Here is a 13,802-nt window from a genome sequence, read left to right as displayed (position 1 = left end):
GTGAAATTGGATTGAGGGGCTTCGGTGTAAGGATCCAGAGAATCGAAGCCTATTTCAGCAGGGAAAAAGCGAGAGGCACACAGTTCAGACTGGAGCTCAGTGGTCTGATAGAAGCGTGAAACTCGTCATCGGTCGGTGATGATCGATAGTACTCTGCAATGGGGGTTGAGTGGTGTGAATTTGCGACCCTTGAGACTCGACCGGGACAGCGGAGGCTCGACGCGGTAATAGAGGCGAGGCATGCGGTATGCACGGGACATGAAGACGGACCAGGGCTCTGGTGGTCATACATGTGGTGAAACAACTATGAATTTGACTCGGGTTGATTACAAGCGATGGTGAAATTTCTTCAAGAGGCGGTCAAGAAAGGAGCGGTGATGTTGAGTTCAAGTAACTTTTATATGTGACACCCAATATGTGAGTTGTTCATTTTCATGCAGGTCAGTGATCAGTGTGTGATGGCGTTGGACGGATACTCTGAAAGTTGGGAGCACAAACTAGAGTGACAAGGAACTTAATTTCACTCGAGTGTTGACTGTGCTCAAGAAAAGGAGGGTCTACAAGTTGCAGGTGGAGTCACTTGGAGTCTTTGGAGTAGCAGCAGTACTTATGGGATAAGCTCAAGTTCAATGTACATGGAAGTTTGACGCATGGACGAATTCAAGGTGGTGGAGAATTCGCCAAGGTGAAGTTTGTTAGAGTTGTGTCGAATATTGTGTATAAGGTAGGTTACAGTTGGACTCTGAGTAGTATTGTGTTTAGATAGGATATGAAGTCGTGTCCTCATAGGACACTTGTATCCCAGGTCTATCATATATAGTGAGGGTAGACACACGATATAATCTATGTCAACATAATAGCATAGACATGTGGGGGAACTAGCGGCATGTGCCGGCGCTCGGGCAGTTAGGGTCTAATATTATAGTTGTGTCATGAGGAGGAGCGCCCGTAGTTAGACCCCGAGAATGTAGCCATGATGATGAACCTCGTTAATAAATCTTGGTGTCGTGCTCGTGCGATTGCTTGGCCCTCGAATGGTCGACAGTGATCTCGGATTTATTCTAACAATGTCGTGCTAGCGAATTTGGGCTGTCATGGCAAGATTTTTCTCCTGTGCTCTGTCAAACTCCCCTAGATAGGGTTTAATGCAACATTCTCCATGTGAACCTTGTCAAAGGAGCTTTGTGTCAACGATTCTCACCTTGTCGTGCAACTCTTGGAACCGAACATGGCCTGAGGGACTTGGTCAGAATGTCCACCTTCTGTTCCTCCGTTCTGATGGACTCCATGGCCGCCATGCCCTTCTCGAGGCAATCTCGTATCAGTGTGCCACAATGTAGCGAAGCAGGTACTTACACTCACAAGATGATCACTTGCCGGTGCCTCCATGAACTGTCTCAAGAATCCTACAGCGAATGCGATGTTAGGGTGTCCGTGGACGATGTACCTAAGGTTCTCCATGACACTGAAGTAAAATGTCGCGTCCACAAACGTTAGCTCGTTGTCCTTGTTGAGCTGACAACGCGCATCCAACGGCGTGTATGTTGCATTGCAGCATGCCATGCCGTCTCTTTCGAGCAGCTTGTCGGTGTAAGCAGACTGGGTGAAGGTGATCCATCCGCGCTCCTAGTTTAGAGCATCTCTAGCGAGCATCTCTAGCAGACCCCGCAAAGCCCTATCTCGCAAATTTCGTTTATGTGCCACCTATATTTTTTGGCGGTACTGCAGGACGTCCAGCAGAGCAGGTCCTCTAAACTCATCACGCAGTTGGTAGTGTGAAGCACTCTTGTCGATCTTCTGGTAGGTGTCGAGAAATGCAGTGATCTCATCTGCGTCCCTGGCAGGCTTCACACGGCTACTGACATTATCATAATAAAACTCAAGTTCAAATCCCTCTCATCTTCGATGATCATCTTGTGTAAATTATACATGCAATCATGATGTTCGTGAGGGATTTTTGTCAGGGAACACAATATTTCAAAATTTTCCTACGATCATGCAAGATCTATCTAGGGGATGCATAACAACGAGAGGTGAGAGTGTGTCCACGCATCCTCGTAGACCGAAAGAGGAAGCGTTTAGTAACGCAATTGATGTAGTCGAATGTCTTCGCGATTCAACCGATCCTAGCATCAAACGTACGACACCTCCGCGTTCAGCACACGTTCAACTCGATGACGTCCCTTGAGCTCTTGATCCAGTTGAGGACGAGGGAGAGTTTCATCAGCACGACGGCGTGTTGACAGTGATGATGAAGTTACCGGCGCAGGGCTTCGCCTAAGCACTATGACGATATGACCGAGGTGTGTAACTGTGGAGGGGGGCACCGCACACGACTAAGAGAAGAGACTTGGTGTGCCTTTGGGGTGCCCCCCTTCCACGTATATAAAGGAGGGGGGAGAGGAGGCCGGCCCAAGGGGGGAGCGCCATAGGGGGGGGAGTCCTACTTGGACTCCCTGTCCAAGTAGGATTCGGCCCCCCTTTCCTATTCCAACTAGGAGAAGGCGGGAAGGAGGAAGAGGGGAGAAGGGAGGAGGGGGGCGCCACCCCCTCCTAGTCCAATTTGGACCAGCCCTTGGGGGGGGGGGGCGGCCACCCCTTGAGGCCCTTCTCTCCTTTCCACTAAAGCCCATTAAGGCCCATTACTTTGTCGGGGGTTTCGGTAACCTCCCGGTACTCCGGTAAATACCCGAAACACTTCGGAACCATTCCGGTGTCTGAATATAACCTTCCAATATATCAATCTTTACCTCTTGGCCATTTCGAGACTCCTCGTCATGTCCGACATCTCATCGAAGACTCCGAACAAACTTCGATCATCAAATCACATAACTCATAATACAAATCGTCATCGAACGTTAAGCGTGCGGACCCTACGGGGTCGAGAACTATGTCAACATAACCAAGACACATCTCCGGTCAATAACCAATAGCGGAACCTGAATGCTCATATTGGCTCCTACATATTCTACAAAGATCTTTATCGGTCAAACCGCATAACAACATACGTTGTACCCTTTGTCATCGGTATGTTACTTGCCTGAAATTTGATCGTCGGTCTCGTCACCGGCAAGTCTCTTTACTCGTTCCTTAATGCATCATCCTGTGACTAACTCATTAGTCACATTGCTTGCAAGGCTCATAGTGATGTGCATTACCGAGAGGGCCCATAGATACCTCTCTGATACACGAAGTGACAAATCCTAATCTCAATCTATGCCAACTCAACAAACACCATCGGAGACACGTGTAGAGCATCTTTATAATCACCCAGTTACGTTGTGACGTTTGATAGCACAGAAGGTGTTCCTTCGGTACTCGGGAGTTGCATAACTCATAGTCAGAAGAACATGTATAAGTCATGAAGAAAGCAATAGCAATAAAACTAAACGAGCATTATGCTAAGCTAACGGATGTGTCTTCTCCATCACATCATTCTCTAATGATGTGATCTCATTTATCAAATGACAACACATGTCTACGGTTAGGAAACTTAACCATCTTTGATTAACGAGCTAGTCAAGTGGAGACATACTAGGGACACTCTATTTGTCTATGTATTCACACATGTACTAAGTTTCCGGTTAATACAATTCTAGCATGAATAATAAAAAATTACCATGATATAAGGAAATATAAACAACAACGTTATTATTGCCTCTAGGGCATATTTCCTTCAGTCTCCCACTTGCACTAGAGTCAATAATCTAGATTACATAGTAATGATTCTAACACCCATGGAGTCTTGGTGCTGATCATGTTTTGCTCGTGAGAGAGGCTTAGTCAACGGGTCGGCAACATTCAGATCCGTATGTATCTTGCAAATCTCTATGTCTCCCTCCTTGACTTGATCGCGGATGGAATTGAAGCGTCTCTTGATGTGTTTGGTTCTCTTGTGAAATCTGAATTCCTTCGCCAAGGAAATTGCTCTAGTATTGTCACAAAAGATTTTCATTGGACCCGATGCACTAGGTATTACATCTAGATCGGATATGAACTCCTTCATCCAGACTCCTTCATTTGCTGTTTTCGAAACAGCTATGTACTCTGCTTCACACGTACATCGTGTCACGACGCTCTACTTGGAACTGCACCAACTGAGAGCTTCACCATTCAATATAAATACGTATCTGGTTTATGACTTGGAGTCATCCGGATCAGTGTCAAAGCTTGCATCGACGTAACCATTTACGACGAGCTCTTTGTCATCTCCATAAACGAGAAACATATCCTTAGTCCTTTTCAGGTATTTTAGGATGTTCTTGACCGATGTCGAGTGATCCACTCCTGAATTACTTTGGTACCTCCCTGCTCAACTTATAGTAAGGCACACATCATGTCTGGTACACAGCATTGCATACATGATAGAACCTATGGCTGAGGCATAGGGAATCACCTTCATTTTCTCTCTATCTTCTGAAGTGGTCGGGCAGTGAGTCTGACTCAACTTCACACCTTGCAACACAGGCAAGAACCCTTTCTTTGACTGATCCATTTTGAACTTCTTCAAAAATTTATCAAGGTATGTGCTTTGTGAAAGTCCAATTAAGCGTCTTGATCTATCTCTATAGATCTTGATGCCCAATATATAAGCAGCTTCACCGAGGTCTTTCATTGAAAAATTCTTATTCAAGTATCCTTTTATGCTATCCAGAAATTCTATATTATTTCCAATCAATAATATGTCATCCACATATAATATTAGAAATGCTACAGAGCTCCCACTCACTTTCTTGTAAATACATGCTTCTCCAAAAGTCTGTATAAAACCATATGCTTTGATCACACTATCAAAGCGTATATTCCAACTCCGAGAGGTTTGCACCAGTCCAGAAATGGATCGCTGGAGCTTGCACACTTTGTTTGCACCTTTTGGATTGACAAAACCTTCTAGTTGCATCATATACAACTTTTTTTAAATATCCATTAAGGAATGCAATTTTGACATCCATTTGCCAAATTTCATAATCATAAAATGCGGCAATTGCTAACATGATTCGGACAGACTTAAGCATCGCTACGGGTGAAAAGGTCTCATCGTAGTCAACTCCTTGAACTTGTCGAAAACCTTTCGCAACAAGTCGAGCTTTGTAGACAGTAACATTATCGTCAGCGTCAGTCTTCTTCTTGAAGATCCATTTATTCTCTATTGCTTGCCGATCATCGGGCAAGTCAACCAAAGTCCACACTTTGTTCTCATACATGGATCCCATCTCAGATTTCATGGCCTCAAGCCATTTTGCGGAATCTGGGCTCATCATGTCTTCCTCATAGTTCGTAGGTTCGTCATGGTCAAGTAAGATGACCTCCAGAACAGGATTACCGTACCACTCTGGTGTGGATCATACTCTGATTGACCTACGAGGTTCAGTAATAACTTGATCAGAAGTTTCATGATCATCATCATTAACTTCCACACTGATTGGTGTAGGAATCACTGGAACTGATTTCTGTGATGAACTACTTTCCGATAAGGGAGAAGGTACAATTAACTCATCAAGTTCTACTTTCCTCCCACTCACTTCTTTCGAGAGAAACTCCTTCTCTAGAAAGGATCCATCCTTAGCAACGAATATCTTTCCTTCGGATCTGTGATAGAAGGTGTACCCAACAATTTCCTTTGGGTATCCTATGAAGACACATTTCTCCGATTTGGGTTCGAGTTTATCAGGTTGAAGCATCGCAGCCCCAAACTTTAAGAAACGACAGCTTAGGTTTCTTGCAAAACCATAGTTCATATGGTGTTGTCTCAATGGATTTAGATGGTGCCCTATTTAACGTGAATGCAACTGTCTCTAAAGCATAACCCCAAAACGATAGCGGTAAATCAGTAAGAGACATCGTAGATCGCACCATATCTAATAAAATACGGTTACGACATTCGGACACACCATTACGCCGCGGTGTTCCAGGTGGCGTGAGTTGTGAAACTAAACCACATTGTTTCAAATGAAGACCAAACACATAACTCAAATATTCACCTCCACGATCAGATCATAGAAACTTTATTTTCTTGTTACGATGATTTTCCACTTCAATCTGAAATTCCCTAAAATTTTCAAATGTTTCAGACTTATGTTTCATCAAGTAGATATATCCATATCTGCTCAAATCATCTGTGAAGGTCAGAAAATAACGATACCCGCCGCGAGCCTCAACACTCATCGGACCGCGTACATCAGTATGTATTATTTCCAATAAGTCAGTTGCTCGCTCCATTGTTCTGGAGAATGGAGTCTTAGTCATCTTGCCCATGAGGCATGGTTCACAAGCATCAAGTGATTCATAATCAAGTGATTCCAAAAGCCCATCAACATGGAGTTTCTTCATGCGCTTTTGTCGAATGTGGGGTTCCGGCAAACCCTTAAGGTTCGAACACTGGGGTGCGCGCAAAGTCTCTCCCTCCTACCGATCTACGCTCTAGCTCGCTAAGATCTGGCGGACGAACTCGACGAACTCACAACACATAAAGACACGGGGTTTATACTGGTTCGGCCCACCGTTGTGGTGTAATACCCTACTCCAGTGTGGTGGTGGTGGATTGCCTCTTGGGCTGATGATGAATAGTACAAGGGGAAGAACAACCTCCTGAGGTTGAGGTGTTCTTGTGCTTTCGGACTTGTGTGTCCCTCTAGGTCTGATGAGCCCCCCCTGCTATGGTGTCTAGTCCTATTTATAGAGGCCCTGGTCCTCTTCCCAAATATTGAGCGGGAAGGGAGCCAACAATGGCGGGCTAATTCGAAGGGGGCAGCTAGTACAAGCTATCCTGACAAAAGTGGTCTTCGCCTGCGAAAAGCTCTGGGGTGACGCCGTCTTGGGCTCCACGATGACCTCCGTCTTGCAGTCCATGGTCTTGGTCTTGTTGCACCAAAATGGCAACCTTTGCCTGAGGCCTCGGTACCCCACGGCTGGGCTTGCCTCCCTTACACCAAAGAGGAAACAAGGACGTTGTGCGCGCTGGCGTCCGCCTGGTGTTGATCGTCATGGCTCACGTCACGAGAGCCTCGTGAGGTTTTGCCCTGCCTTGATATCTCCGCTCCTCGTGAGCCTGCCTGGCTCGGCAACTCCAGAGGAGGTCTTGCGTCGTCCGCCTCACGAGGCTTGGACCCTCGCGAGGGTCTTGGGTGCCTTGTTGACGAAGATGGGCCGTTCGTCCTGCTGGCTCAGCCACGCCGTGGGCCGCAGGCAGGCAGGTCTGGGGGCCCCCGTTCCCAGAACGCCGACAGTAGCCCCCGGGCCCAAGGTGCACGCGGGCTTGGCTTCGCGGCGAAGCCAAGGGTCAAGTTTGGAACACTGCGGGCCCCAAAAGCTTGCGGCCTCGGTTGACGCATGGCAGTTGATTGGACGTGGGCGTCTCCGCTTCCCCACGCTGCCTCGACGACTGCATGACTTGACAAGTCCCTGCGACATGCAAGGGAAACCATTATTACCTGCGATCGTGGGAGACGCCAGTTGGACTTCTCTTGCTATAAATGGGGAGGGGCCGGAGCCCCCATTGCCCATCTCTTCCTCGCTTGCTCGCTTCTTCTTTGCTTCATTGCTTACAGCACCTCCGATGGCGCCACGAAGGAAGTTCTCTGCCGCCGAGAAGGGGAAGGCCCCTCGCGAGGGCCCCGGTTCCCCGACGCCCAAGCATGGTCGCGGCCGTGCGCGCAAGCACGCTGCGACCCCCACTGTGGCCCACCATCGAGGTGGCGCCGCGGCACGCGGAGGGGACCGTCCCAACCATGGCGGTCCAGCTGACGAGGGGAGGCGCGCTATGGTGGCGCGGCCTCCCCGCCCACGCTTCCATTCAGCAGAGGTGTCGCCGGAGTTCGTTGTTTGGTCGGAGAACCCGGCCGGCAACTGGCTCCAGCTTCCGCGCTTCTTTGTCGATGAACTGTCGGCCCCTAGTCCAGGCGGGCTCTGGTTGCAGACGAATGGTTGCTGCAGCAAGGCCTCCTGGGTCGCGGTCGAGACTTCCTCCACAGGCAACATAGCCCTGGCCCGCGGCTGGCAGATGTTCGCCCGTGCGCGCGGCCTGGGCAGGCGGTGCACGCTCCACTTCAGGTATGACGGTGGGTCGACCCTCTACGTGAGGATGTTCGGGGAAGATGGTCGCCGTGCCGGGTGCTGCCCCAAGACGAACGACGGTGAGGAGGTGCTCGGCCTTGGCGACGGTCGCGACAAGGATGAGGGCGAGCCTGCCCTCGGCGGCGACCGCGTCTCTTACAGCTACGGCGGCACTTCCTTTGGTGACAGCTCCAGCAGCGGTGGCTACAACCAGCCGCCGCGCCACTGCACCCGCTTCGAAGGAGGCAGCGGGTCATCTCACCGTCACGCCTTCGTGAAGCACGAGGAGGGGTCTGGCTAGGCTCGGGGCATCGCCAAGGGCCTGCCTCCGCGGATTGCTGAAACGCCACTTTGTTTCGCTTTTTTCCTTTTTCCCGCATCAGAAAATGAAACCAGTATGGGCCTAGAGGGGCGTATATCGAACTGTGGTTCTTGGTTAATGCAATGTGCATGTTATTCCCATGCCATGTTGTTATTTTGCGCAAAGATAACTTAACCTGGTGCGTTTGGGACGCCCTTTCCTTCACGAGATGCCTGCCTGGTGCATTTGGGATGCCCTTTCCTTCATGAGGTGCCTGCGTTTGCTCAGAAACTGCAAAAAAATTGTTAGCGGGTGCGCTAGGGGATTTGCCGTTCACCCAAACCTTGACTTGGCGCTTTGCATCGCGGTACCCGAGGGGCACGGATTAGGAGAGATGTTCTAGCTTTCAGGCTCGAACGAGGGTGACTCGTGAGAAGGCAGAGAGAAAAAATGCTCGCGAGGGCACCTGCCTAGCCCCCTCGCGAGGTATGCGAGAGAGAGATCATGAGCAAACCAGAGCCAAAAAACGCGGTAAAAGGCGAAGGAACTAAATCAGCAAGGAACACAAAAGGCAAACTTGATTAAGGAGAAGCGAGCCAACTACGGAAAGCAAATGAAAAGCCACGTCCGGCACCTAATCTAGTCTTCAAGTCTTCTCACCAGCGCGGAGCTAAATGCTGTCCACTAGGCGTGGGAGGGAGCCCCAGGGCCTGAGGCCGGCGCTCCTGAGACTCCGGGGCGTGTACAACCCCAACTCATTATTACGTGAGAGTGTCACGGGTGGCGATTCTTCACATGCACCGGGCCTTCTTCACAGGCTCTGGGCCTTTCTTCACAGGCTCTGAGCCTTGCTTCATGGGTAGAACTTCCGGAGGAGCTGGATGTTCCAGGCGTTTTGGATAGGTGTCCCTTCTTGCGTCTCCAGGGGCACGACGCCGGGCCTGGAGATGTGGACGACCCTGAACGGGCCCTCCCACATGGGTGAAAGCTTGTGCAACCCTTCCCTGGAGAGGACCCACCTCAGGACCAAGTCACCCGTCTTGAGCGTCCTGGAGCGAATGTTGCGGCAGTGGTAACGCCGCAGCGCTTGCTGGTACCTTGCCGCCCTTAATGCAGCTTCGGTCGACGTTCCTCCCCCAGCATGAGATCCATCCCCCGCATGGCGTCCTGCTGCGTTTTGTCGAACGCCAGAACCCGCGCGGAGCGATGCTTGACCTTGTGAGGGAGGACTGCTTCAGCTCTGTAGACGAGGAAGAACGGAGTATCGCCCGTTGGCTTGGTAGCGGTGGTGCGGATGGACCACAACACGGACTGGAGCTCGTCATGCCAACCCCTGCCGTAGGCCTCCAGGTTCTTCTTGAAGGTCCTGGTCTTGAGGCCCCTCAGGACCTCAGCGTTGGCGCGCTCAGCCTGACCATTGCTCCTGGGGTGAGCCACTGAAGCGTAGCAGATCTGCGTTCCAAGGTTAGCATAGTAGGTTTTAAAGAGATTACTAGTAAACTGCAAGCCGTTATCTGTGATGATACGGTTGAGGACCCCGAAGCGGCTCACGAGGCCCTTGATGAACTTGACAGCAGAGCCGGCTGGAATGGTTCGAACGGCTTCCTCTTCCGCCCACTTGGTGAACATGTCGATGGCAATGTAGAGATAACGGTAGCCCCCTGGCACTCATGGGAACGGGCCTAGGATGTCTAGCCCCCAGAACATGAACGACCATGTGAGCGGGATGGTTTGGAGGCTCTGAGCAGGCTGATGGATTTGTTTGGCGTGGAATTGGCAAGCTTCACAGGACTTCACCAGCTCGGCTGCATCGTTGAGTGATGTGGGCCAATAGAATCCGCTGCGGAAGGCCATGCCGACGAGGGTCCGCGCTGATGAGTGATGTCCACAGTCCCCGCCATGTATGTCAATCAACAACTCCCTCCCTTGATCGCTGGAGATGCAGCGCAGGGTGACATCGTTCGGCCGTTTCCTGTACAACTCGCCGTCTTGAATGCAGTATGCCATGGCCTGTCGGGCCACGCACTCCTCGTCCTCTTCCTTCTCCGGCAGTGTCCCATGCATCAGGTACTCCTTAAACTCCTTGGTCCAGCACTCCTCCTGGGGCTCGAGTGCGAAGAGTAGCCGAGCTCCTGAGGTTGGGCCGCAAACTGGTGCTCCCGTGGCCGGGGGCTGTGGGAGCTCCTCCCGAGGCTGAGTCGTGCTTGAGAGAGGTGGCGTAGCTGACGGCTTGAAGGGCCGCTCTTTGAAGACGCCGGGCTTTTGCGGTTGCCGCTTGGATGCTCTCTTGGCGATGTCGTCGGCTTCCTTGTTGGTGCCCCGGGGCACGTGCTGCAGCTCCAAGCCTGAGAACTGCTTTTCCATCTTGCGCACCTCTGCAAGGTAGGCCTCCATGTGCTCGTCCTTTGGTTCGTACACTTTGTTGGAGAAGTTGACGAGGAGCTGGGAGTCGCCCTTGACGGTAAGGCGCCTCACCCCCAGAGCCATCGCAGCCTTCAGGCCGTCTATGAGGCCTTCATATTCTGCGATATTGTTGGAGACCTTCTCGCCACGCTGGAAGCAGATTTGCACGGCGTAGTAAAGCTTGTCCTGAGTGGGCGCGATAAGCACTGCTCCAGCCCCCGCGCCCTGGTGCGCAAAGGCGCCATCAAAATACATGACCCATCCGTCTGGTGTCTCACTTCCTGGGGAGGTGGACCGGTCTTCTCCTTCCTGAAGAGCCTGGGCATCTGTCCATTCTGCCACAAAATCGGCGAGCGCGGCTCCCTTGATGACCCTGGTGGTGCTGAACTCCAGCTGGAATGCTTGCAGCTCGATGTTCCATTCAGCGACCCTTCCGGCCGAGTTTGGGCTCCTGAGTACCCTCTCCAATGGGTAAGATGAGACGACCTTGATGGGGTGCCCCTGGAAGTAGTGTCGCAGCTTGCGCGAGGCCATCAAGAGTGCGAGCAGGAGCTTTTGCAGCATGGGGTAGCGTGCCCTTGTGTCTCGCAGTACGGTGCTGACAAGGTATACCGGGTGCTCGACGAGGGCTGGCACACTGTTGAGGCTTAGGTCTTGCGGAGATTTTGGCGCATTCTGAGGTGGAGGGTTTCCTGAGACTTGACCATCCTCAGGAGTTTCCGCGACGCTGCCCTACCGAGCTTGAGCTTCCGCCACTGATGGCTCTGGTGTGCCTTCCTGACCCTGCGCTACATCAGCTCTGGCTTGGCGCAGCACACCTTTGTCTCTGCGCTCCTCTCGAACCGGCGGAGTACGGGGTGGCGGCGAGGTAGAGTATCAGAGGCTCGAGAGGCCATGGCGCCACCATCACTGGGAGGCTGGTGAGGTATTTCTTGAGGTCTTGGAAGGCCCGATCGGCCTCCGGGGTCCACTCGAAGGGGCCTTTCTTCTTCATGAGCTTAAAGAAGGGTAAGGCGCGCTCGCCTAGCTTAGAGATGAAACGCCCTAACGCGGTCACTCGTCCTGCCAGCTTTTGCATCTCCTTGAGGGTCTGTGGTGGGCTCATGTCTTCGATGGCCTTGATCTTCTCTGGGTTCGCCTCAATCCCTCTGTGGGATACGAGAAACCCCAGCAGCTTGCCAGAGGGGACGCCAAACACGCACTTCTCCGGGTTAAGCCTCAAGTTCACCCGGCGCAAACTCTCAAAGGTCTCTTCCAAGTCTTGAATCAACGTCCTCGCCTCGCGAGATTTGACCACTATGTCATCAACGTAGGCCTCTGTGTTCCTGTCGAGCTGCCGCCCCAAGGCGATGTGCATCAGCCGCTGAAAGGTTGCGCCCGCGTTGCGAAGGCCGAAAGGCATGCAGGTGTAGCAGTACACCCCACATGGTGTCAAGAAGGCCGTCTTCTCCACATCTTCCACCGCCATCTTGATATGATGGTATCCAGAGAACGCATCCAGGAAACATAACAAATCGCACTCGGCAGTGGAGTCAATGATTTGATCGATGCGCGGAAGGGGGAATGGATCTTGGGGCAGGCTTTGTTGAGGTTGGTGAAGTCGACGCACATCCGTTACTTCCCACCTTTCTTCGGTACTACGACGGGATTCGCCAGCCATTCAGGGTATCGAACTTCTCGGATGGTACCTGCCGCCTCCAGTCTGCGTGTCTCTTGGACAATGAATGCCTGCTTCTCAGTAGACTGCCATCTCGCTCATTGCTTCACGGGGCGTACGTTGGGGCATACCCTTAGATGATGCTGGATTACCTCTCTCGGGACCCCTACCAGCTGATTGGGCTCCCACGCGAATATCTCCTTGTTCGCGCGCAAAAACCTCACTAGAGCTTCTTCTTGTCTCGGGCCAAGGCCAGTTCCTATGGTGAAGGTGGCTCCTGAAGACCTGTCCTCGTTGACCGGCACCTGCTTGGTCTCCGCCTTGTCTTGGGTGAGCAGCTGCCTCTTCTTGGTGGGCACAGTCTCCTTGGCCTCGGGCGCACCGACACCGGCTGGCTGTGCCACTGCCCCGGTCTTGAAGGCGAGCCTGAGCGCCTTCACGGCCTCCTTAGTGTCCCCCTTGATGGTGAGGACGCCCTTGCTCCCTGGCATCTTCATGAGGTTGTAGGCTGGGCGAGTCGCCGCCAGGAACTGAGCGAGAGCCGGGTACCCGAGGATGGCGTTGTATGGGAGACCAATGCAGGCGATGTCAAAGTCCACCAGCTCGGTGCGATAGTTGTCTCGCGTGCCAAAGGTGACAGGGAGGCGGATCTGCCCCAGAGGGTGAGCAGCTCCACCACCACTCCTGTGAAGGGCTTGCTGAGGCCGAGCCGTTCGAGCGGCACATGAAGAAGGCTGAAGGCTTCCACGGAGAGCAAGTTGAGGCCGGCGCCGCCGTTGATGAGGATCTTGGTGACGACCACATTGCAGATGGTGGGCATGCAGAGCATCGGGAGCATCCCGGAGTCGGCGGTGGAGCCGGGGTGGTCTTCTGAGTCGAAGGTGAGGTCGGCCTCCGGCACAGCCCAACCCGGGGGAGCCCCCGAGCGCTTGCAGGCTGCCCCGATCTGACGGAAGAAAGGCTTGACGTGGCGATCTGAAGGAGGTGCTTGGGAGCCACCCAGAAGTGCCGCGACTGCGTGGTGTGCCAGCGCCGCGTAACGCGCAGTGAAGAGGTCGCGGAGTTCCCCCTAGGACGTCACCGTGGATCCCGGGAGGTTGAGCAGCCAGGCGCGAGGCTCGCCGGCGAGCGCCAGGGGGAACAAGTTTGCCATGATCTTGTCGTCGCCTCCGGCTTCGAGGACGGCCTCCTCGTATGCTAGCAGGAACAGCGCCGAGTCTGCCGCGCCATTGTAACGCGGCAGCATCTCTGGCCTGAACTTGGCCGGCCACTGCACTTGTCGTAGAGCAGGGGCTAGGGCTTGGTACCCAGACTCCCTACTGCTGGTGCTGGCCGCAGAGGTTGGTGGCGGGGCACCTGCCATGGGAGCGTAGTGCGGGGTGCGGGGCG

Source organism: Triticum aestivum, chromosome 7A (genome assembly GCF_018294505.1).
Source record: "Triticum aestivum cultivar Chinese Spring chromosome 7A, IWGSC CS RefSeq v2.1, whole genome shotgun sequence".
Lineage (NCBI taxonomy): Eukaryota > Viridiplantae > Streptophyta > Magnoliopsida > Poales > Poaceae > Triticum > Triticum aestivum.
Note: the sequence above shows the minus strand (reverse complement) of the source record.